Source organism: Schistocerca cancellata, chromosome 1 (assembly GCF_023864275.1).
Source record: "Schistocerca cancellata isolate TAMUIC-IGC-003103 chromosome 1, iqSchCanc2.1, whole genome shotgun sequence".
Taxonomy (NCBI): Eukaryota; Metazoa; Arthropoda; class Insecta; order Orthoptera; family Acrididae; genus Schistocerca; species Schistocerca cancellata.
Window position 1 is genome coordinate 1,142,828,969 of NC_064626.1, and position 5,242 is coordinate 1,142,834,210.

Here is a 5,242-nt window from a genome sequence, read left to right on the forward strand (position 1 = left end):
AAGTCACTAAAATTAAGCACATACATAAGAAACAAAAGTTGGAGAAATTTAGATATGTACTGTTGGCAGTTTTAACAGTCAGTGTAAAGTGTTACGAACATCCACAAGAAACTGCTGTGGAAATCTTTAGGAGGAAACGGACGATTAAGTTTCAAGGTAGAGTCGAAGCGAGCTAGTTAGATACAGAAGCTCGGATCAGACTTGGTTGGGGTAGGAGGCAGATCGTCCAATTCTTTAAAAGATCGTCCTCATATTCTAGGAAAACACGGAAAACCTACGTGTACATCGCCGGTCGGGGAATCGAACTCAGATTCTTCCTAATGCTAGTCGATTTCTTTATTCACAATGACATATCACTGGTAGAACAGTGACGTAATAATGCAAAGATGCCCTTGTGCGCAGTCGAGGAATCCACATGTTAGACCAATTCCAGTCCATTTTTCTGCCACCGCTCTACCTTTCATTTAAGGATCAAAAGGGAAATACAAACTAGCAGCCATACACAGGTTGCGACATTTCTCGTTCTTCACACGTGTGCCGGACAGGAATTTCAGGGATAAGAACTCTCTGCCTTGCATTGGAGATATGGACTGTTATACGAAGATGATAGAACACATACCTTGTCTCATTCATAAATCTTGAATTTATTTAAACTGCTATGATAAGAAACGCATCTAAATGTATTCTAAAGTACTCTTTTTAGTAGCCAATGAAAATTTCTCATGACATACGAAGTATTAATTTGGTCTCAAACTTCGTGTAATGAGAAAACAGGGGTGCCCTCAAAAAACTTATTTATTTAATATGTTCATCAAGAAGACAACAACAATAAAAGAAAAGACCTTTAGAATGAACTGTAACGGTATTCACATTTCCTGCATCTGATTTGCCGACGACATTGCAATAGTGGCGGACTCACAGAAAGACCTAAATATAACGCTTACGGTCTTGAATCGAGAGATACGGAAATGGAAACCGAAACTAAAAATAAAAACCAAGAAAACAAAATACATGTTGATGGGCAAGAACGGAGGTGGAGGAGGTAAGACTGAGATAGAGCCGGCCGGAGTGGCCGAGCGGTTCTAGGCGCTACATTCTGGAACCGCGCGACCGCTACAGTCGCAGGTTCGAATCCTACCTCAGGCATGGATGTGTGTGATGTCCTTAGGTTAGTTAGGTTTAAGTAGTTCTGAGTTCTAGGGGACTGATGACCTCAGATGTTAAGTCTCATAGTGCTCAGAGCCATTTGAACCATTTTGAACTGAGATAAAAATAAAGCAGTGAGCAAATCGAGGTAGTAACCGAATTTCACTGTTTCTGCAGCAATGTGGAGGAAAACAACAGATGTCTTAAGGAAATCAAGAGAAGAATACCACTGGCCAAGAACGCCTTCCAAAGCTAGAAGAACCTCCTACAGAGCAAGCACATAAATGTCCACAGGAAGAAAATCTGTCTAAAGACTTTTGAGTGAAGTGTTCTCACATACGGATGTGAAACCTGGACGTTAGGAAAGCAGCAGAAAGCTCTCTTCGGAGGTGCAGAAATGTCGCTCTGGAGGAGAATTACAAGAAGTACTTGGACTGACACAAAAATGAATGAGATGTTTGTACAAGAAAAAGGAGGGAAGAAAGAACTATTGAAAATTATAGAGCAACGCAAAACAAAACTCATTGGGCGCTTAATTAGACACGATATTCTTTTACAAAACATTTTCGATTGCTTAAAAAATATGATGAGTGAGATGGAAAGTTCTTCACACCTGGAGATGAAGAGGACTGCTGAAGAGATGAAGATGTGGCTACAAGGCCTTTTGAAAGAATGATTTAAAAAAAAAGAAACAGCAAACTCTGAACCATGAGTTGTCCTGTTCTTTGAACTCATTTCCGAGGTTTTCCGAATAGTTTCGTAGTTTCATTCGTGCTGCACACACCGCGCATCTTACGTAGACAATCTGCCGGAAGAGAAAATAGTTGGCCCGTGGGGGGATCGAACCCACGACCTTCGCGTTATTAGCACGACGCTCTAACCAACTGAGCTAACGGGCCACTACATTCCGTTGTTAACTAGAGGTAAATGTAGTGTAGTAAGACACCGCCCCCCCTTTAATAATATCTGTAATTATAAATTTCTGTCTCTTTTGAGGACAAGTGACAAGCGATGGCTAGGGTCTGTCATTAATACGTCCAGGTGAGGCGGGTTGCCGACAATCAAGGCGCACTCACGTCGCGTTCTGCACAAGCCCATTCAAACACGGCCTCGGGGCTTAAGTCAGGATTTTTCGTAATTCCGGTGACATGCAACGCAACAAGTTTTTGGTTGAGTTAAGAGTCCCGTGAACAACGTTGACAACAGAAATGCAGTGTTTGTTCGTTTCTAATAATCGGCCGTGACTTTTCCAAAACATACAAATCGGACATCTCTTGAAACGATGTACATAGCATCCTCAAATAGTCAAGGCGGCTCCCATTTTTTTTTCTCTGGGTTAGTTGAGAATGAGTAAATCGTTGACGATTAGATGTACTTGTACCACATTACGTGTAGAATACAGCTTTATGTATCACTAGAATAGCCTCTCCTTAACTTCTGTACTCTTCATTAACATAAGCGATGTTATCGTACAATTCTCCTATCACATAGAGGCCTTTTTAAATTAGCTTTGGTAATCAAGACCATGTATATATTACATCACACACTAAAGTCATTTACGTCTAGTTAGATGTGGCAAATCTAAAGTCTATGCTATGACGGTATTTATTTTTAAAAGAAGCCTTTCCCCAACATGCAACTACAGCATATCTGATAAGCTAAAAAGACTGAGGTGATAAAGGCACACCAGGATTAGAACAATGAACATCGTACATGATTATCCATCCTTTGCAAATTTCCACTCATCCTTACCAATTCTCGATTCTTATTTATAATTATTTTTTTAATTCCTTTATTACACATCATATTTAGTTTCTTTACCTGTCGTTCGATAGTTGCACGAATAACACCTGACGTTTCGGGTTCAAATGCGGTTTACAAAAGCTATTTCTTCTGCCTCTTGACGTGACTTTCACCTCTGACAGTATTTTATATAGTAAATCCGGCAATGCTTGGATATACGTCTTACTTTCCTCCTCCTTCTCTTTCTCTGCATCTTGTGAGGTAACGGGCGAGTTGTGGCGCCCTGAAAATATTCTAAGTTGGGAGTTGGCGTGGTCGCACGGCGCCGCTCGGCAAGCCGGGGTTCGTCAGCAACCACGTGGTGCCGAGCATTAGCCGGAGCAAGAGGGGCAGCCCCAGCGCGTGGTCCAGGCCGACAGCGTGGCTGGGAATTCCATGTTGACCCTGTGTCGAGGACTGTGCTTTGTGTCGATGGAGGAGATTTGTATGCCAGGGGTGCCAAAGACGGCGGACTTTGTGAAACCATAATGGCAGACATTTCACAGTTCATCTAGAAATTAATAATACCCAGAGGAATCATGATACCTTAAAAACAAACCTGTATATTACCATTATTTGCACGACGATTCTGATGGTGTAATCAGATTTTCAATATCTTTATTAGTTTAAAGTTTAGTATCTGACGGTAAATTATACAAGTAACACCCAGCAACGAATTTCCAAAATCTAAACGGTTCATCCGATTTTGTCGATCGACGTGTCTTTAGAAAGCTATTAGTGTAAACCTAAATTGGTATGAATTACAGCCATGTAACATGAATAGTATATGTGTTATTGGAGGTCAAAGTGGCCAATTACTATTGCTCGCGTCAGGCCATAAGTACTCCACAGTTACACGAGAAAACGGTAGCAGCATGCTTACAAATATATTTATTCGTCTATGTCTTTGTTTATATACGATATATACTATTCATGAAGAAATTGGTCAAATATTTACTGTGTTTTAGAAAGTACGGAGACGTTAGGCTACTGGCCTACTTTTGTTTCTATTCCTTTGATATATGTTTATTTGATTTATTTATGTATTTAATAATGTGTGTTAGAGCGTGTTTATGGTCTAGCCGTACTAATATTTATTTCATTTCAAGTTATTTAAATGTAAATCCAGCATTTCGTATGTATTTTAATATGTTTGTGAGTGTGCGTTGGTTTGGAGACAGAGCGAGAGCGCTCTAGCCAATCACAGCGCTCGTTACTACGGTAGGCGACTACCAAAGTCAAAGGAGCGACTGTATGGAAGAGGGGCAGGAGCATCGGTGAACACGACATGGATGAGTGCTGAATGGGAAGGCATGGCGGACGGTTGCAGGAAATACTTGGAGAGTGATGAGCGGTTTACACTTGGTGGTGGGAGAGAGAAATATTTCGTAGTGCCGACTTGTGCACTTGTGAGATTTCCGTGGCTTCTGCATTGAAGACGTAGTATGTGTTTAGAAGTGAATATCTCGTGAGCTATGTTGTTGTTCATAACTAATTACGTGAAGTAGGAATCTATTGTTTCCCTGTTATTCAACTTATATTTTATTTAATTGCTGGACCATCGACACCAATAAGTGCTTTGCAGTAACAAACGACATTCTTAAAGGTACTTCTGCTATCGTACTTATCGTTTAAAGTCGTTAAAAATAGTACCTGCAGATTTTATTCAATTGCTATCTTTAATTTATAAATTTCTATGTTACATTCAAAATTCGCAATTGCCGAGTAATGGGAACCTTCGACCATTCGATTCATGTGTATATTCATATTGTATACTGTAGACTCAGCAGTGTTTGGCTTCTAATGCGGCAACTATGTATCCCAGCCCCTGGACAACGAAACCAGCCAAAACTTTTAGTATTTCAACTCTGAGTCTGAGGGTACGTAGTTGAGGGCCACCATTAATATTTTTTGAAACCCTGCCACCTCTTCCTCCCCTGATGTCAGTTCCCTCCTGCACCTCTCTGTCCATCCCCTCTCGCCGACGCCTTTCGCTTTGACCTTGAGACTTGTTTATTGTTACTGTAGTACGTGAGCGTGCTAAAATTTTTATTCTGTTCTGTCAATTGAGGTATTACGAGGGTTGCCCAGAAAGTCACGCACCGCATTTTTTTCTTAAACAATTCTTTATTAAACATAATGAGAATTACACACACGAAAGAATGATGTTATATCTACACACGTAACCTCCATCCCGTTCTATGGCTTTCTTCGAGCGCGAAAAAAAGAGGTGTATGCTCTGTCGGTACCAACCCTTGTCCTGGTGGCAAAGCCAGAGCTTCACTATATGAATCACCTGTCACTATCCGGGACA

General features: G+C 40.8%; 1 non-coding gene across 1 annotated transcript; it reads right to left on the reverse strand.

Moving 5' to 3' along the window:
• Nucleotides 1-1,971: 1,971 nt before the first annotated feature.
• On the reverse strand, nt 1,972-2,045 carry Trnai-aau (transfer RNA isoleucine (anticodon AAU)). The gene has a single exon. It is a non-coding gene; the product is annotated as a tRNA-Ile (tRNA).
• Between the last annotated feature and the right edge of the window lie 3,197 nt (nt 2,046-5,242).